Here is a 21,131-nt window from a genome sequence, read left to right as displayed (position 1 = left end):
CACTTCCTGTGGCCTGTATCACTTCCTTCCATCACTCCCTGGTGGCTTTCTGTGCAGGGTACCTTCCCTGCTGCCCTAGACACTGGCACAGTGCATATTCCCTCCCTGGGCAGGCTCACCCCCAAGTAGCTTTCTTCAGCTGCTGTCCCACACGCCCAACCCAAGCTCTCACTCACTGCTGCTTCTTTTTCAGAAGTCTGTGTCCTTTCCATGAGCTTCCAGAGAACAGGGACAGGGACCCTGCCTCCCTGCCTGGGGACTGCTGGCCCTTCACCTGCATACACTCGGTTGGTACTTGCGAAATGAATGAGCTAATGACTCTGCCTCAGTGGTCCCTGAGCACTTCTAAGTCAGCACATCCCAAGTGATCTCCTCCTCTCCTCCATTCTCCCATCCTGCCTTTGCTACCTCTCCTCTACCTCCCAATTTAGAAACCCTAGTCACCCCAGAGGGCCATCTCTTCATCCATCAACCACTCACCATGGTGCCAGATTCTACTTCTTATATCCTACGCTGGCCACTGGGGCCGAGATCTCCCAGTTCAGAACTGTGACCTCCAGGGTTCCTTACCTGTGTTCTCCACATCCATTCTCTCGTCCACTCTGCCACTTAGGCAGCTGTTCTTATTGTCAGTCCCATTATGCCAATCCCTTCCTGTACCTACACCCCATAATGTGTTTCCAAAGTGTAAGACTCACAAGGGCTGGCACTTGGCATATTTATAGGATGTCAATTATCTCCTCTGTGAGAGCTAGGTCCCCTGGGTGACAATGAATGCAAGTGGAAGATAAGGAGCTATTTGTTTCCTCTCTTCAGTCTTTAGATTGCATCAAGGGGCAGGTTCCCAGAAATGCTTATCTCCTCTCAATGGATAATTCCTCCTTTCAGTAGGAATCAGGCTGCTGCCCAGCTGCCAAGCACACTAGCTTGAATGTAACATGGTCTTGTTTTCATTCCATTTACTTTAAAATTACAGTATCTACTATTTGCAACATGGGCTGTGGGGTTTCTAGCTATGGTGCTAAAGCCCCATAAAGTAAAATTCATTCATGAGAAGATACCCATCAAAGGACCAGTCTAGTGTCCAGGATATATAAAGAGATCTTACTTACCAATGAAAGCAATCAATAGAAATTGGAATAGACTCAATCTTCACAAAGAAGATACATGAGATCCTTACACATAAGTGCCCAGCTGGGCATGGTAATCCCAGCACTCAAGAGGCTGAGCAGGAGGATCACCATGAGTTTGAGACCCCAACCTGGGCTAAATAGTTAAGCCCAGTCTGAATTACACAACATAACCCTGTCTCAAAAAAGTGCCCAATTCAAGCATCTGAAAAATGCAAAGTAAAATCATAGTGCAAGACCATTACTCTCAGCAGGGCTGACACAAAACTAACAGCTTCAAATGCTGGCAAGGGTGTAGAATGTTTAGGCAGTGGGGACAAACTGACAACCACATAAGGAAATAGCAGCCTCAACCAAAGCTGAGCCATGCTCCCCAGGAATTATCTCAACGGGATGAGTAAGTAAGTGCACTGACCAGAAGTCACTTCTACACTCATACAGCCCCAGACAGACTGCAGTCTGTCCCCTGGCTGTGGGTCTGTGCATCTGCAACCCTGGACAGATGGTTGTGTGTTTACAGAATGGAGTGGGAATGAAAGAGAACTGATGGGTTAAAGAAAGAAACAGCCTTATTTCCATTAGTGCCAAGTTCAGAGGGAGGAAAAATTAAACCATTCGTAAGTCTCAGGCTCAGGTCTCCTGTGGCCTGGGGGAGGCACTGAATCCCAGCTATTCTGCCTTGCCATGTGAAAATCATTCTCCCCGACCCTGTACACCTCAGGAAAAATCGCCTAGGTCTGGAAAGGAGCTCTGTAATCCAGTGAATGCTTAGTATCACAAAATCCCCAGTGCCAAAAAGAAGAAAGCAAATGATTAAAAGTTAGGCTTTTCCTGTACATGAATTACAAACTCACTGAGAGAGAAATCAGGGAAACACCTTTCAAAACAACATCCAAAAAATGAAATACCTAGGAATCAATCTAATGAAGGCTATAAAAGATCTCTACATTTCAGTACTCTGAAAAGGAGACCAAAGAGGATATTAGAAAATGGAGAGATATGCTGTGCTCTTGGGTAGGAAGAACCAATATAGTAAAAATGGCCATACTTCCAAAAGTGTTACACAGATTCAATGCAATCCTAATCCAAATTCCAATAGCACATCTCACAGAATTAGAGAAAACAATCCTAAAATTCATCTGGAATCAGAAGAGATCTAGAATAGCAAAGGGGATACTGGGCAACAAAGACAAGGCAGGGGGCATCACAATCCCTGACTTGAAATTATGCTATAAAGCTCCTGTGATAAAAACAGTACAGTACTGGAGGAAAAAAACAGACCCAAAGATCAATGGAGAAAATTAGACATTGCAGAAACAACTCCAGACACACTAAGCCACCTTATTTTTGACAAAGGTGCCAAACACATTCACTAGAAGAAAGACAGCTTCTTTAGTAAATGGTGCTAGAAAAGCTAGCTCTACACATGCTGAAGATTAAAACTGGACCCATGTCTTTCACCAAGCACTAAGCTAAATTTGGAATGGATCAAAGATCTTAATAATAAAACAGAAAAATTAAATCTGCTGGAAGACAGAGTAGGTAAAACTCTTGAAGACACTGGTGTAGGCAAAGACTTTATGAACAAAACCCCGATTGCACAGGAACTAATCACAGAGAATCAACAGCTGGGACCTCATCTTATTGAAAAGCTTTTGCACAAGAGAGAAACCACCAACAGAGTGAAAAGAAACAACATGGGAGAAAACATTTGTCAGCTGCTCCTCAGACAAAGGATTACTATTGAGAACATAAAGGACTCAAAAAAATCTGTCTTCCCAGACTTAAAGACCCAATTAAAAACTGGGCATCTGAGACCAATATACACTTCTCAGATGGAGAAATACAAACAGCAAATAAATATGTGAAAAGTGTTCAACAGCACTGGTCATTTCAGAAATGCAAATTAAAACAATGCTGAGATTTCATCTCACCCCAGAAAGAATGGCTATTATCAAGAAATCAAGTAATAACAAATGCTGGAGGGGCTGTGGGGAAAAGGAACCCTTATCCACTGTAGTGGAAATGCAGACTGCTGCAACCACTGTGGAAATCAGTGTGGAGATTCCTCAAAAAACTAGGACTAGAGGTCCCATTCTGCCCAGCTATTTCCCGTCTGTGTAAAAGCATCATACCACAAAGATATATGTGCACCAATGTTTATAGCAGCAGTTTGTAATAGCTAGTTCTTAGAAACAACCTAAATGCCCATCAACTGAAGAATGGATAAAAGAGATGTGGTACTTTTATCCAGTAGAGTACTACTCAGCTATAAAGAATGATAAACTGGAGACTTTTAAGGTAAATGGATGCAACTTGAGACCATACTCCTAAGTGAAACAAATCAGATACGCATGTGTAAACATTATATTGTCTCACTAGTATGACAAGCTGGAAGAAACAACAGATGCATAAGTGTATGTGTATATATATATGCATATGTATATAAAAAATAGTTAAGATAGTTAGACTATTGATTTCTCTGGGTACACTGAAGAGAAAGATTTGTGCCAATACTGTTTGGACAGTTGTCTGAATGCAGATGTCTTTTGCTCTCGATGAATGATTTGGGAGCAGCAATGCACAATGTATGTACCATTATTACTCCCTGATTGATGTGTTTTGAAATTTTGTAGGAGTTTTTTGTTTTGATTTGGTTTTTTTCTCTCTTTTGAAATAAAATAGATTTGAAAAAGAAAAGAAAAAGTTAGGCTTTTAAACAGCAAACTGTTTAAAACAAACATCAGAACCCCAAGGCTCAGGCTGTAGCAGTGGCACAAGGACACAGCCTGGCTGGGCAAGTCCACTTCGGGCCACACAGCACTCAGCTGGTTTTGGAAATACAGAATGGGATGCTGGGAATGCACATGTGGATCTGAACTCAGCCTAGTCATGGGGCTCCAAGCACATAACCCGACTCCCTGTGCCCAGCTTCCAGATGCAGAGGCAAACCTGACCAGGACCCATCTATCTGCCTGCTCTGTCTGGCTGAGCTCTATGGACTCCTGGTGTCTGGGCTGTCTTTCCACCTGGGGTGACACAACCTTCCCCCGTGCCCCATATGGCCTTGTAGCTCGGCCACCCATGACCCCACTCTTCTTGTGGAGATGGAGCTGGCACTGGTCTTGCCTCCCAGAAACAAGCTTTCAATTCTTCCCATTAATGAAAAAATGAGCCATTCTTCAAGTGACTGTCACCTCACTGAACCCCTGGCAGGACCTGGTTCCCCATCTGTACTCAGGAAAACTTCAGATCTGCAGCTCTCCTCGTCACTGCAGAGAACCGGCACCACAAAATGTGTGCTAAGAGTGAGTGTCGATCACTGTGACGTCAGCTCAAAGGTTAGGGATATCCCCAAGCCACCCAGTTTCTTCTCCGCCCTGCATGGATACTGTCACCCACAAGAGAGCTCTAGCTTCGTCGCCTGCCCACCAGGTTCCCTAAGCCAGGGCAAGGAGGGGAGCTGTGCTGAGTAAATTCACATGGGCCTGGGCCCCTTGTGGTTTGGCACTCAAGTCAGTTCCTTAGCAAGAGAAGCACTGTGCTGTCCTCCCAGTTACAGTCACTGCACCCCAGGGTCTCCCCAGCATCAGGCTCTCACTGCTCTCTGCCTTTGCCTGAGAGGTTCCTGGGGCTCAGCCCTCCATTTACAGAATTCAGTTCCAGGCAGGGACCATGAGGAGCACTCTGTGCTGAGCAGAATGAGATCCTCTTCCATGTGGGACCTGGGGGACGGAGGAGGTTTGGGGCATTAGGCAGGGTCGCATCCTGGAAGAGGGAGTCATTCCAACCATGTTGCCTCTGTCCCCCTGGACTTCCACCCCACCCTCAGCCATCTGAGTATCTGAGACAGCTGAGCAGAGGTGGGGCCCAGCAGCACCCACAAAGGACATGGGAAATCACAGAGCCAGGATGAAGCAGGGCCTGCAGGGAGGAGCCCCTCCCTCCTTACCATTTTTTATAGATTCTACAAATGCATATTGAGTGCTTGATATATGCCAGGTGCCAGGAACAGGCCCCATCAGGTGAGGAAGAATATACTCACACTCAGACTGTCTGAGAGGAGGGTCAAGTCTGTGGGTGATGTGGGGCAGTGTGGTGGTCAGTGGTCAGCAAGAACTGCCCCAGAAGGGGGACATGTGAGCAGCACTGGCCCTGGGGGTGGGGAGTCAAAGAGCCAGGAAGAAGAGGAAGTCAGCCTGGGAAGGGCACAGAGACACTGGACTCGCTCCCCACGGGGTGTGGCCCAAACAAAGGAAGCTTCTCCTGAGGCTAGGAAGGAATATCCGTGATGGCCTGATTCTGTGCAGGACAGAGATCGTCAGACCCAGTTGCTGACACTGTGGCCTCAGTTCTGTCCTGCCATCTCGGCGCAGGCAGGGAGAGACTGCTGGCTCTGCTGCCCTGGAACAAGGGCTAGGCTTGCTGCGAGAGAGCCATCAAGATGCTAGAACATGGTTGGAGAACAGGCTGTGAGCTCAGGGCAGAGCCCAGCAGTGAGGATGAGGTGCCAGGTGACCTGGTGGAGGGAATGCTCGAGACACAGCTAGGCACCAGGAAGACATTGGGCTCATTCTGAACAAGGATGGAGAGGATCCTAGATAAAAGATGGGCAAAGTGGGGTACCCAAGAGGTGGCAGGAAACAATGCTGACCAACCAGGGCCAAGGTTGAGGAAGATGGTGGGAGATTTGGAAGCTGCGGAGGAGGCTGAGGATGTTGTACACCCCACTTCCACCCAGGGGCGCCTCCTCAACAGGGGTCACTGAGAAGTCACCACCAGCCAGGAAATAGGAGGACCCCAGGATCCTCAATACTCTGTGAAGGGCTGCGCAGAGCCCCGAGGGAGGCTGGTTAGGGAACTGGGTTGGCCACCACCTGCTGTCTGGGATCCCCTGAGGCAGACAAATGGATAGCAGGGCCAGGAGGAGGTCCTGGACTATGGAAGGCAGAGGACACTTGGGGAGCGGGTTCCTAAGAGAGGGGAAGGAAGACATCAACTAACTCAGCATGGGTTAACTAATCTCTCCAGAAGAGCCCTGAGCCCCCAAACTGCCCATTCCTGGTCTCCCTCAGCCCCTTCCCATTTTGCTAGGAGAGGAGAGTCCTACCTACTCTGGAAAGGAGAGTCCTACTAACCTTCTGCTGGGGAGAAAATCCCATGGGCAGCAGGACAGTGCTGCTCAACAGCTCATTACCTGCTCTGCAACCCCAGGTCAACACGAGGCCCTGTGAGCTGTGCACTGTGCTGCTGTGGTACCCAGGTGCCTCCCAGGTAGCCTCATCTCTGTGACACTGCCATCTGTTTCATCCTGGGAGGTTCAGCCCGGGACTCCTTCTGCTAAAGGGCAGTGAGCAGCGAGCCCTAGGCTACACCCCACGGGTGCCCACAACATTAGTGCTCTTCCTGAGCCCAGGAGGGAGTCATGGGTGAGAAGGACAGGCCTTGGGACACTCTGGCCATCTCCTTATCCATTCTCCAGTGCTGCCCAGGCAGGCAAGGGTTCAGTCCAGGGTATGAGGCTAAATCCTGGTGCTGAGTCCCTCGGATTGAGAGCAGACAAGTAGCCAGTTTGTTAGGCTGTGAGTGAGGCCCTCTCAGTGAACATGGCTGCCCCTGAGCTCAACCCTAAGCTCACAGAGCTCGTTCCCAGGTTGGACATTCCATGGGCCCTGGGCAGAGCATTAGGAAGCCTAAACTTGCTTTCTTAGTTGGGGAACACTCACCTTGTGGCCCCAGCTGTCCACCCTGGACCTCTAGAGGACTGTACCAAATCTGGTCCCACAGTGGTGGCCACACTGGCCCTCCCTCCCTGCATCCCTCTTTCTCTTCCTCCTTCCCTCCTTGCCCCATCCCTTTCTCTCTCTTCTTCCCTCCCTCCTTCCCTCCCTTCCCCCACGCACCTCCCATATCCCTCCATTCCATCCCTCCCTCCGTCCCCCACCCATCCCCCACATCCCTCCATCTGTGGAGTTATGCAGTGAGCGTCTATCACTGTGCTCTGGGCTCCACAGGAGGTGCTCAGGGCATAGCCAACTACCACACAGATAAACATCTCTACCTTCAGGGAACTGTACTCTCCTGGGAATGAGTTAAACACTAAAGAACTAGAGGAGAGATGAATTGGATTAGAGAGCTAGCACTTGTTCGACAGGCCAACACTTCCAGGGAGGAGGCTTAGAGCTGGAGCTGCTCCCTGTGGCCCCATTCACACCCATCTCTGGAGGCCTTGACCTGCTGTGTGTCCTGGCCTGGAGTCAGACCCGAATCAGGTTGAGCTCCACCATGAGTGGCTCCTGACCCAGAGCCCTTCCACCCACATGACTGCAGAGGCCTCTGGCTTGTCCATTCCCTCATCATCTGCTCTGTCCATACATGGTCAGGGCTTCCTCCAGCATGGTGGCCTCATACTCTCCACAACGCAATGTCCCCAGAAAGTTGAAGGGTCCAACTGTCCCTTACAGGCATTGCTTCTGCCATACCTATGTTCACCATCTCTCATAAGCTTAGCTTAGCTTCAAGGAGAAAGACCAACATGGATGTCACCTCAATGGAAAGAGTACCAAAGAACTTTCAGGCATGTTTTAGAACAACCAAATGCAGCTAGAAGTGGTGGCCTTAAATTTAAAGCTGGGAGTGGTATTATATACCTGTAATCTCAGCTACTTGAGAGGCTGAGGCAGGAATATCACAAATTCAAAGCCACTCTGAGCAATGTAGCAAGACTTTGTCTCAAAATAGATGATAAACTGGACATGGTGGTGTACATCTGTAATCCCAGCACATGGGAGGCTGAGGCAGGAGGATCTTGCAATTTCAACACCAGCCTGGGCTACAAAGAGAGCCCAAGGCCAGCCTGAACTGCATAGAGAGACCCTGTCCCAAAAAGACCGAAAAAAAGAAAAATGAAAACACTCAACATAGATGATAGATGGATTAGATAGATAGGTAGATAAATAGACAGATACAGGGATATAGCAAAGCACCTGTGTAACATGGGCAAGCCCTGGGTTTATAATACTTAGCACTACAAGAAGAAATGAGAAAGGCCCATTTAGGATGTCTGGTGGCAGAGGTTGTGCCTTGGCACCTAGGTCCCCATGTGAACTCAGGCTGCAGGGAAAGAAAAGGGCAGGTAATCACTGAGGGCCACATGTGAGTGCAGAGAGGGGAAGCAGTCACGCAGCGCAGGGAGGTGAGATGCCACCCTGGTCACTGTGGGCCCCAGCTGGCATGCAGAAGATCCAGGGCTGTGACTGGCTAAGGTGGAGAAAGCCCAGGCAGGCGGGGTTTGAGGCCCCTGCCTGAATGTGGCCAGCACAGCCCTTGGGAAGTGAAACTTCTCAGGGCCCACATTCTCCTTTGTCAGTGGAGTGCGACTTTCAGCGGCTCCTTGCTCTGAGAAACATGGGACATGAAGACCCCGAAACTAGCCCCTGGGGATTCCCAGCCCAGAGAGCGCCTGACCTCACAGCCTTCTCAGGGACGCACCAGAGGCAGGGGTTTTGGTGGCAGCACCACCAGGAAAGATTTGTGTGACCTTCAGAAGTTGCTTCCCAAAAAAAGAGAAAGAAGTCGCTTCCCCCTCCAGGGCTCAGTTTCCTCCTCCATCAAAGGTCAGATCAGGCTCTTCCTCAGGCGCTCTGCACCTGACACCATGACAATGGCTCCCCAAACACCTCCAAACTGAGCCGCAACTGATGAGCCTCCTTTCCTCGCTGGCTGTGTCCCACAGAAAGGGATGGGAGGCCTCGGGCTCCTCCATGCTTGCCAGGCCCCTCCCTGTCAGTGTCATGGGCCAGGCCCCTGCCCAGGCAGAGACAGCATGGGGCCTCTCCCACAGCTCTGAACTCTGTGTGTATGTTTTGTTTATTTTGCAATACTGGCTAGGGATTTAACCCAGTGCCTTCATACTGCGCTACACCCCCAGCCCCTTTCCTATATTTTTTCCTATATTTTTCCACCGGCAGGTAAAATAAGATGTCCCTAAGTACCAATTAAAGTACCTCATTAATGTTTTCCCAGGCTAGGTTCAAACCGTCAATCCTCCTGCCTCAGCCTCCCATGGTGTAGAGATTACAGGTGTGCGCTATCACACTTGGCTTCCTCATGAGTGCTCAGTATTCATCTTGTCACCAGACTGGAAGCCCCCAGAGGGCAAGGACTAAGTCTGGTTCACTACTATCTTTCCAAGGCTTGCAGTTATGACCTGCATACAGTAGCTGCCCAATAAATAAATGCAAAGTGAATGTTCTTGGAGCATAGTTGTACCTTGGTTCATGAGCTTCTTCCTATTATTCTGATCTCAAACCAAAGCAGAGAACCGAATCAAACTTCCCCAGAAGGTCACTGGATCTAACTACAGAATTTGATTAGAGTTTGTCCAATTTGGGTTGTAAGCAAAATCTTAGAAAGAATTAAGTTCGTGAACTGAGGTACCACTGTACCTTTAATCTGGTGGAGAAGGTTAGACAAAAATACCATAGAAAAGGCCACTTTGGGCCACAAAGTGATTTTAAGTCCAACCTGAACTGCACAATGAAACCTGGTCTCAAAAGGACCAAAAAAAAAAGAAAGAAAGAAAAAAAAAAAAAAAAAAAAAAAAGAAACCACGAGAAAACCTTCTGGGCCATTCAGTGTTTGTGATCATTACTTGGTGCTAGGGTTAAACCCAGGGCCTCACACACACAAAGCACCTGCTCTACCCAGCCATCACATTTATTAACAAGCCAGCCAACATGTACTGGCATTCACGTCCCATCAGGCTGAAATTGTAGGCTCAGCACATAAAAACACAGGATGCCCAGTTAAATTTGAATATCAGGTAAGTAATGAATACTTTCCAGCTAAATATACCCACACATAAGCATGCCCTCGTGTAAGTCCCGTGTCAAACCTGTCCACACTGCCTGACCCACAGTGGCACTCAGGGACATTGTCATGCTCACAGTGGCACCTTGCAGATGCCAGAAAGGACAGCATAGCCCAGAGCTCACAGCTGAGAAGTCACCAGACCAAGGCCAACTTTACCAGCAACCCTGTAGCCGCCCCTCACTGCCCACAGGGGCCACTAGGCCCAGCTCAGGGAGCTGAAACAGATAGCTCTGAGGTAAATGAGAAATGCCTCCTGGAGGAGTAGCAGGCAGGCAGGGGATGGATCAGCCATTCCCAGTAGGGCCTGGACCTGTCCATCCTTGGCTCTACCTGGTAAGGCGGCATCACTGCGCTAGGCTCTCATTAGCATCCAGGCACTGCTCGTGCTCTGGAACTCAGAGTTCCCAGGACAGTGGCAGTGAAGTGACAGCTTTAAAGGTTCACCACCACTGCTCTAGGATTTTGGGAAAGGATTTGGCACCTAAGCCACAGCATGTAACCCTGAAGCAAGCGTGGGCTTAAGTGGGGTAAAGACCAGGATCCACCCGCACACTTATTCAAGTCAGAGTTTGCCATCTTGGAAGTTGAGGCATTTGTGAATTCTGGGAGTGGAGAAAAGAGGCTGTGGGCTGCTCCCTGGAGGCCTGCAGTCCCCCCAGAAAGGATGCTTTGGTCCCAGACTTCCTGGAGCTCCTTCCGAGGTCAGGGGGCAAGGGAAGACCAGGAGTCTCCAGTGGGAAGCCAGATGTGTGCTGGATGGGAGGCTGAGATGGATGCCCTCTCCCCTGATCAGCCCTGGGAGAGAATGGGCTGACTGATGTGATAATGGGGGAGTGAGGCCCAGCCTCATGCTAGGAAAGTGCTCTACTACTGAGCTATACCCAAGACCTTTGTTTTGGTTACTTTCCTCTCATTACTGGGACAAGAATCGAACTCGGGACCTTGTACTTGCCAGGTAGGCACTATGCCACTAAGCTATACCCTCAATCCTTCCCCAACCTTTTTTGGCCATTTGTTTGTTTGTTTGTTTGTTTGTTTTTGTACCAGGGATCAAACTCATGACCTCTCACTTGCCAGGCAAGCACTTATGCCACTGAGTTAAATCCCTAGCCTTTTTTTTTTTTAAATAAGGTGTCACTAAGTTGTCAATAAGTTGCCCAGACTGGCCTGGAACCTGCCACCCATGTTTCATTCTCCCACATAGCTGAGAGTACAGGCCTAGGCCACCACACCAGGCTAATTTCTTTCTTAAAAGGATATTTATGCTTAAAAATGTACAAATAACTGGGATTTTTTTTTAGGACAGGGTATAGTGGATTGGTAACTGGTATTCAATTTAATCACCAGCTAAGCTGAATCAGTGTGGTCCTGAGCGTGGTTGGCCCACCTGAGGACTGTTGCCAGCATAAAAGGAGACATGGAGAGGAAGAGAGAAGTGTTGTGGGTTCTCCTAAGTACTGTTATTTGGAGCCATTGGTTCTCCTGGAGGAGCTTGTCATGCTGGCTCCCCTGATATGAACTCAGCTGTTGTCCTCAGAGGAGCTCAGGACCTTGTCACTGAGAATGGCTGTGGTTCACTTTGGAGGAGCTCTGATCCTTACTTTGAGCATCGCTTCCTGGCTCCAAGGGGGAAGATGGGTGATGTTCAGTCCTCAGGAGAAGCTTGTCACGCTGGCTTCCTGATATGGACTCAGCTGTTATCATCATCAGAGGAGCTCAGGACCTGACTGCAGTTGAGGACGGCTGTGGTACTTTTTAGGGGGAGTCCTAGTCCTTATTTTGAGTGTTTCTTCTTGGCTCCAGAGCAGAACCCTCAGCCCACTAGCACAGCTTCTTCACCCCACTGGCACAGACTTTCTAGCCCCCATGCTGACCTCTAGGCCCTCCCAGCACAGATCCATGAAACAGACTTGCGCGAGTCACTGTCTCGGACTCTAGGTTTTCAGGTGAACTCATAACTCATGTGGGTTATTGCCATGGAATCTAGGCCCTCAGCTGGATTTTCTAGGTCTTTGGTGTTGTAGACAGATTTTTCTTTGTATTTGACTTCTTGGGTGACCATTATAAACAATACTATAAATTTTGTGTTCTGTATGTAATTGTTCTCCTTGCAACCCCTGACTACAACCTAGGGTCTTGCTATATAGTTCAGGCTGACCTTGAACTCAGTGATTTTCCTGCCTCAGCCTCCCAAATGCTAGGATGGCAAGTATGTGGGACCTCAAAGGGCAATTGGCACCCCCAAGTTCACACCAAATATTCACAGTAGCCAAAAGGTGGCGTCCCCCAGGCAGCATGGAGGGATGAAGGGATGAACAGGGGGAAGAGCTGGGGGGGGCAGGGCAATACTATTAGCCTTAAAAAGGAGGCGTCTGACACATGCTGTTGCACAGGTGGGCCCAGTGTACAGAGTATAGGGTGGCCTTGAGTACGGCAGAGCTCGCCAAAGGCAGCCTGAATCTGAGGAAGGCAGAGGCCCGACTGCTTAACAGGCAGAATTTCAGTCCTGCAGGATGAGAGGAGCTGTGAAGATGGACACAGTGACCATTCTACAGCAATGCAGATGCACAAATACCCCCTCACTGTGCACTACAATGGCAAAAGGGGGGCCAGGGTGGGAGTGGGTCTGTAGTCTCAACTACAAGGACAGCTGAGGCAGGAGGATCGCCTTGAGTTCAAGGTCAGCCTGTGCTACATAGTGAGTTCAAGGCCAGCTTGATCTACATGCAAGAACCTGTCTCCAAAAGAAAAAAAAAAGTAAAACACAACTCTCTGCCCTGTGCTCCAAGCCATCAGATTCCTAAATGCATGCCTACTGCTACAGTTTCGTCTGTCCTTTCAGAAGGCTGCATGCATCCAACAAAGCCACATCTCAGCACATCTTCACTTTATAGTGAGCACGGGTGCACCCTGGCTCTCCACTGTTACTTCACCATGTGTCCTGGAGACCTTTCTTCTATCCCTAGTGAACTTCTTCATTCTGTTTTCAAAAACAAACTTTTTTAAAAAATACTTTTTGTTTTATCGGTACCGGGGGTTGAACTCATGACCGCCTGCTTGCAAGGCAGGTGCTAATGCCACTGAGCTAAATCCCCAGCTCCCCCCAAAAAATACTTTTTACTTTTTGAGACAAGGTCTCAGTGTAGATTAGGCTGACCTTGAACTCACTCTATAGCTCAGGCTGGCCTCAAACACACAATGATCCTCCTGCCTCAGCCTCCCGAGTGCTGGGATCACAAACGTGTACCACCACACCCGACCAGCTTTATTTTCAAATTTCATCCACCATGAGTGTGCTGTTCAGTCAATTTGAGCAAATTTGTAGTTGTGCAACTATCACCCCAAACCAGGTTTAGAAAATTCTCATTGTCATAAAAGTTCCTCCGGCTCTGGTAGTGAGCATTCACTCCTGCCCCCACCACCACCTCTAAGCTTTGCTGTTTTAGGAAATTTCATATAAATGGAATCATACATTCAAGTGGAACAAAGTGGCATTTCTTTGTAGTTTTAGTTTGCAGTTCCCTAATAACAAATGATGTCAAGCATTTCCATATGCTGTTGGTCATTTGAATATCTCCTTTAATAAAATATCTGTTGGAATCTTTTGTCCTTTTTGAAAACCTAGTTGTCTCCTTATTATTGAGTTCTAAGAGCGTGTTCTTTTATAACTCAGTAGTGGCCTGTGGTATGGATGGGTCTTAATTTGTTTAATTTGTTTACTAGTGTTCTCTCATCTCTCAAAACTTTCATTTTATGTTTTATAATGGCATCATAGATTAGCATAATGGTATGTGTCTCTACATGAATAAATAAGGAAGTACGTGTGTTGGCCTGCTTCGTCTCAGTGACCCCTGATTTGAGCCTTTGCCCCCTCCAGCTCAACCCCTGTGCCAGACTTGTTCCAGCCACCTGAGTTTTGCAGACATCCTATTTAAAGGCTACTCTGTGGGAGCCCTTGGTCCCCAAAGAGCCTAATCAGGGATGGAGAAGGTAAGGTCTAGCAGGGCTCCTCCTCAGAAATACTGACAGTCTGAGTTTCCGGGGCTGCCAGAGCCTCCCTCCCCAGATCTGGAACTCCAGGGTAGATGACACGATGACCAGCTTGTGCTGGTCTGGCAAGGCAGGAAATCTAGGGTGGGGACACCACTGCTCTCAGCCTCTGCTCACTGTCCTAGCCTCTGTAAGGAGCAGTGTGAAGAGGAGGCCAGCCTGAGACCACTGGGCTTGTAGAAAGGCAGCATAGCAAGCATATTGTACCTGGATGCAGGCAGACAAGGCAAAAAGGCCAGGAGATGCAGGCTTTCCACATGGGGAGAATTTCTAAACAGTTTGCGGGAACAGATTATATAATGCACGATGTAACAAACAGATACTCTGAAGAAGAGACACTAAGAAACCCAGTGCTGTATTGCTCTCACCATCTTGTTTTGACTGATTTTACTCTATTCTGTTTTATTTGATAGTATCAAGTTTGAGGGTATAGGCAATTACTTTGAAGGCAATAAGATTCACTATGATGCCCATTTGGTTTGACTATTATCTTCTTTTGAAGTCCTGTAGTGTCTCCAATGTTTCGGTTTTATTGTTTTTGTTCTGTACTGTTTTGTTCAATTTTATTATAACTGATGGTATAGGCAATTCTTTTTAAGGTAGCAAGAGGCATTATGGTAACCATTGTTGAATATCTTGTATTCTGCTTTTACATCATGTACTATGTCCATCCTTTGTTTTGACTGACTGCTTTGTTTTGTCACATTTGGTTTTATTCTCTTCCCAAAAAAAGTAATAAGAACTGTGGGAGTAATAAAACCCATATTGTAAAAAAGAGAAGAAAAGAAAGTGCTCTAAAAGATACAACCGCAAGTGTGTTTTGGTGTGTAAGACAGATGACCATATTACTAAATTTTTGTTGGATCACTGAACACAACTGTTTGCAGTCTCACTGTTTGAATGTCCACTTGTATGCTTTAATTTTGTAACTTGAACAACTATTTCTAAGGTGATAATATGTAATCTATTAACTAGTGGTTTCTTACAGTTTATTTTTTTGAAATTCTGTATTACTTGTACCCTTTTCCTGTTCTGTTTTTTCTTTAAATAAAAAAAGAAAAAAGAAACCTAGTGCTAACTCTGTTACATTATTATACAATTCACCACTGTTCAGAATGATATTAGTCTAGTCTCTTATGTTCAATTTCAGTGTATGTAAAGGTAAGGACAGCTACTGTGAAGAGAATGAGGGACATTATGGCAGTCATTATTGATTTCCCCAATGTCAGGTCTTGAAGACCTAAAAAGCCTTTCATCATCCTGTTATTATTATATTAGTTCTATAATGTTCAGTATGTATTCAAGGCATGTGAAGATGAGGACAACTATTTGGAAGAAAACTAGAGACAATAAGACAGACAGTGACGATCTCTAGTGGACTTTCCTTGAAATCTGTGCTTCTTAAAATTGTTTCCTTAAGATTTGTTTTGTTCTGTTTTGTTATGTTTAATCTTACCCTCTTTAAGATATGGGCAATTCTTTTGAAGATAGTAAGAGGCATTATAGTAGCCACTGTTGATCACCTTGACCACATCATATACGATGTCTATTCTTGTTTTAACTGACTCCATTTTGTTTTGTCACATTTGGTTTTATTCTCTTCAAACAAAGTAATAAGAACTGTAGGAGTAATAACACCTAAAATATGTAATTGTTATTATAAAAAAGAGAGGAAACGAAAGTGCTCTAAAGGATGTAACTGCACATATGTTTAATTGTGTAAGACAGATAACCATACTACTAAGTTTTTGTTGGATCATTGAACAGAACTGTTTGCAGTCTCACTGTTTGAATGTCCACTTTGTATGCTTTAATGTTGTACCTGGAACAGCAACTTCTAAGATGACAATATATAATCTATCAACTAGTGATTTCTTACTATTTGTTTTTTTTTTTTGAAATTCTGTATTACTTCTACCCTTTTTCTGTTTTGCTTGTTTTTTCTCTTTAAATTCTTTAAAATAAAAAAAAGAAAGCAAGGGACACTAGGTGGGAAGATCTTAGTAAACATCAGTGGTCAGAGTTCTCAGGAAGGGGGTGGGGATAAAGCTCAGTGGCACAGCCCCTGCCTGGAAAGCGCAAGGTCTTAGGTTTGACTCCCATCACCAAAAATAGAAAAGTTCTCTGGAAGTCTGGTGCCTCAGTGGGCAAAGTCCTTGAGGCATCTGGTATGAATGTTTGGGTGTCTTCAGATGTCCCAGGGTTTGGAAGATTCCATCTTCTATTTTACTTCTTTTAAACATCCTGTACTTGCTGGGGCACAGGTACTGAGAAGAGAACAATGCTTCTGCTGGCAGATAGGCCAAGCACCTGGAGAGTCATATCAGAATCAAGCCTTACACTGCCCAGCCAAGCAAAATAGAGCTATGGAGTCTGGGTTAGCAGGGGCTTAGGGCACCCCTAATTTAGGAGGCCAACAGGAAACAAAGGAGGAAGGAAGGAAGGAAGGAAGAAGACTGGTAAGAAGAAAGAAAGAAGGGATGGAGGAACAGGGGAAAGGAGGGAGTGAGGGAGGAAGAGAAGGAAGGGAAAAAGGAAGAAAGGGAAGGAGAAAGGAACAAAGGAATGAAGGGAAAGAGGGACTGGGGCAAAAGGAAGGGAGAGAAGGACAGAGAAAAGGAGGAAGGAGGACTTTGACAGACTTATTTAGAATGTTGCAAGCAGAAAGTGTGAAATGATGCTCTCCGTTCTGGGACACTCACTCACACACATTTAGGGTAATAACCCTGGGTTCCGCGTAAGCCCCAGAACTCTGACACAGTCTTTTCTCGCTAAGTTGTACACCGACCCTGGGCTCCTATTGCCTGCAAGTAAAAAACTCCCTGTCCAATTCCTGGTGCTCCGTAATTTTCCTGTGGCTAAGGTTCTACTCGGGTTTACAGGATGGAAGCTTCCAGAAGGCAGGGCCAAGACCTTGTGCCCACATCTATGAGAGTTTGCAGAGCAGTCCCAGTGGGTCGAGCTCATGGTCTTTGTGTCCCATCTCTGGCCCTCCACCTTTTATCTGCCTGGCCCAGCGCTGGGTAGGATTTCTGTCTGCTACACACAGCTGGTGGCTGCTCCTCAGCAAAGCCAGAAAGCAGTGACCATCCAGATTGCAAGAGATCCGAGTCCCTGGTACTACAGAAAACAGATTGAACACAGGAGGAAACGGCATCAAGAAGGGTTAGGAGACAGATTATTACACTCTCACCAAAAGTCAGAGCCCGCCTAGCAAGGTTCAGGGCTTTTACGGGGGCATCAAGGAGGAGGTACAGAGGCAGATTTAGTGCATCATGACTGGACGGTCGGGTGACATCAAGGGCTGCTGAGGGAGTTTATACATCTCAAGTTACATGGCAAGGCCATTGTTATACAAGCATGGATTACCCAAAGGAGGGAATGTTCTGTTATCAGGCTTGTCTGGACATGGACATGTCTGCCTGGTCTTGGCTGGATTTTATTTAAAATTCTAATTTTCCTTTCACCAGGATGTGCATGAAGCACAGTGTGTGATGTGGCTGCTGTCTGTGTGCCATCCACTGGGGTGGAGACAGGGCCAGCCATGGGCGAGCTCCATGTAGGGCAGAGGAAAGCTGCACCAGGAGGCTAGGGCTGGGGCCACCTGCACAGGGGCCAAGGGCCACCCCTAGTGTCCTCCGCCTGCTCTCACAGCTTGCGTCTTGGACATCTTCCATCCTGGCTTCCCTCAGGATTGCCATGCAGTTTATGAACAGAAGTCTGTGAGGTATCGTGTGTCCCTCATCTGCTGGTACAGCCCACACACAGCTCACTCACCCAGAGCTGCTGCCTAGGGCAGCTCCTCACATTAGCAAGACCTGGTGTGATGACGGGGCCATCCAGGCCCCAGGAGTGTCACTGTTTCAAACCTCGGCCTCCGTGGCCCCCACCAAAAATTAGGAGCGAGCCAAAGGCAAGACACTAGCACTTACAGGCTTTGATCCAGAATGATATATATCACCTCCATCCCAACCCAGTGGTTACAGCCCCAGGGATCCAAGCTGGTTGCCACCAGCACTGAGCACCACTGTCCAGCTGGGTGTCCCTGGAAAGAGCAGATGGAGGACAGGGAAGCTGCAGACTTGCATTGCTGTGTGAGCTGGGAACTGTGACTGAGCCTCCCCACGTCTTGCTGTCTTGTCATAGTGTGAGGGAGAAGGAAAGGACTCTTCTGCCTTTATTGCAGGGCAGAGAAGCTGACCAGCAGGTATAGCGCATGCTTCATGACATCTGGGTTGCAGCAAGGGTTTAACAAATGGCCACTGCATTAGGCACACGGCCCCCCTTGAAGGGTTAGCCCTGTCTCTATCCCCTCTGGAACGACCTGTCATACACTCTTGCGTGTGAACACCTAACCCTCCCAGGCTCGCACACTTGGGTGTCACAGCCCTCGGGTGAAGAATCCCAGACGTCACTGAGCAGTGAGACCTCAGCCCCAAGTGTTGCTCCTGCCCACATTCACCAGAGAGCCATGGAGAGAGGAAATGTCCAAGTGGAGACTGAGCTTCCAAGGAGGCCCCTCAGAAGAGGTCAGATTTAGGGACAGCTCTGGGACGGGTGGGGAACGTTGAAGCCTCCTCATCACCCAGCCCTCAAAAGTGTGCAAAACAAGGGCACAGGTCGTGGGGGCCCAACAGAGCCAGAGGCAGGGGCAAAAAATCCAAGCTCCCCCGCCCAGCGTCACGCTGCCCAGGAAGCAGTTTCAGGCTGAGGTCTTTCCCAGGCCTCCTGGCCTTGTTACAAGTCCTCACCCATGTGTCCCTCCTGGCCATGGTTTGAGGACTTAATCATGCCTACTCAGGAGCAGGACAGGACGATGAGAATCCCTGTCCACTGATGGCCCCAGGAGTGGACAACACCCACGTGGACACCAGGTAAGCAGCATAAATCACAGAACACACAGATGGCCTTGGCATGGTCAGCACACATTCCTCTGGGGGCTTTGGGCAAACTCCCACAGGCACTGCTGGCCTGTCCTCTTGCCTGGCCAAGAAGAGGCTTCCTGTTTCCATCCTCCCTCTACCCACCCTATATTGTTCCAGCAATACAGGAGGGGACATAGGACAGCCCAACTTCCTGAGACTCTATCCTCAGTACATGCTGCGGAATGACATGGAGACCAGGGCCTGAGTGTTCCCTTCCATCTCCTCCTGGAGAGGGCAAGATGTGTCTCTGCCTCAGAGCTACAGCCATCTGGAGCCACCAGGGCAGCAGCCTCCACTAAGGGCTCCAGGGCCAGAGTGGTGTGGCCTGAGGGAGGGCATCTGGGGACAGGAGGGAGTGAGGGGAAGCCTCCACCCAGTCCCCACACCTGGGGCAGCCTGTGGACTGTTACGCTGCTGCCAACATAGGAAGGTGAGATTTAAAACATTTCCTGTAGAGTAACACCTCTTAGAAAACCGTGAAATACTCAGGAGTAAATTCCACAAAAGCTATGTGAGACCTCTGCTCTGAGCACTATAGAGTGCTGCTGACAGACATTCAAGAAGACTGAACAGGTCCAGTGTGAGGGCACACGACTGTAGTCCCAGCACTGTGGAAGGCCAGGAAGGAAGGTTGCAAGTTTGGGCCTAGCCCAGGCAGTTTAGTAATTCAATGAGATTCTGTTTCAAATTTAAAAATAAAAAAGGGCTAAAGATGTAGCTCAGTGCAAAGCCCTGCTTTCGATTCCAGTACCAAAAACAAAACAAAAACCTTTATATAAGCTAAGTGAGGTGGTACATGCCTGTAACATGCTGGGAGACCGAGACAGGAGAGTTCCATGTCCAACCTGGGCAACTTAGGTACTCCGAAAGACCCTGTCTTGCAGAAGAGGGTGGGGGGTTAAGGATGTAGCTCAGTACAAAGGCCCTTGGATTAATCCCGAGTAGTAAAAAAACAGAGAGCAACAGTGGGGGGGGGGGGGAAGACCTAAATCAGTGGGGAGGTGTGTCCATGGGCTGGAAGACTTAGTGTTACTGAGGTGGCAGCTCTATCCTTTTTCAAGATGGTCTCCAGATTCAACTTGATTTCTTTCTAAAAATTTACAAATCTATTATCTAATCCATCTATCTATCTATCTATCATCTACCTATATCTATTTTTCCCTTTCTGAAGATTAAACTCAGGGGAATTCTACTATTTACCCACACTCCCAGAATTTGGGGAGAGGGGTGTAACTGGAGACAGAACCCAGGACCTTTGCACTACATTCTCAGCTATTTTACATTTTATTTTATTTTATTTTTTATTTTTATTTATTTATTTATTTTGGTACCAGGGATTGAACTTGTGACCTCGATCTTACTGCTGAGCTAAATCCTCAGGTCTTTATTTTTCATTTTGAGAGAAGGTTTTTCTGAGTCACTAATTTACCCAGGTTGGACTTGAATTTGCAATATTCCTGCCTCAACCTTTCAAAATGTTGGAATTACAAGTATAAGCTACTACTCCTGGTATCATAAAAATTTATTTTAGTTGCATCATAAAAATGAACCAAAAGCTAAAGCTATAATATTTCTAGAAAAAAAACCACAGGAGAATCTATTTGAGGTAGTCCCAAGTGAAAAAACAAAACAAGATCACAGAAAGCCTGAAGTATCTTTTTTGTCCTTTTGGTTGTTGTTGTTTTGGTTTTTTGAGACAGGGCTTCAGAATGTAGCTCAGACTGGCCTTGAACTTACTATGCAGCCCAAACTGGCCTCAGACCCCTGGCAACCCTGCTGCTTCAGCCTCCTGAGTGTTGGGATTATTATAGGCATGTGCCACCACACCCAGCATGAAGTATCTTTTTAAAAATAAATTAGACTTCATCAGAATAAAAAAAAAAACTGCTCCTCAACAGACACCATTAAAAGTAGCATAGATAGGGCTCAGACTAGAAGAAAATGTTTGCAAAAGCAAATCTGATTAAAAAAAAAAAAAGTGGTATGCAGAGCCAGGCGTGGTGGCTCACCCCTGTAATCCCAGCACTCGGGAGGCTGAAGCAGGAGGATCGTTGCAAGTTCGAGACCAACCTGGGCTACAAAGTAAGCTCAAGTTCAGCCTGAACTGCATAGCGAGACCCCGTCTCACAAATGACCAAAAAAAAAAAGTGGT

This window comes from Cavia porcellus, unplaced genomic scaffold (assembly GCF_034190915.1).
Source record: "Cavia porcellus strain 051 isolate PalLab524CR breed Dunkin Hartley unplaced genomic scaffold, mCavPor4.1 scaffold_6, whole genome shotgun sequence".
Taxonomy (NCBI): domain Eukaryota; kingdom Metazoa; phylum Chordata; class Mammalia; order Rodentia; family Caviidae; genus Cavia; species Cavia porcellus.
The sequence above is the reverse complement of the archived record's forward strand: the minus strand, read 5'-3'. Positions refer to the sequence as shown.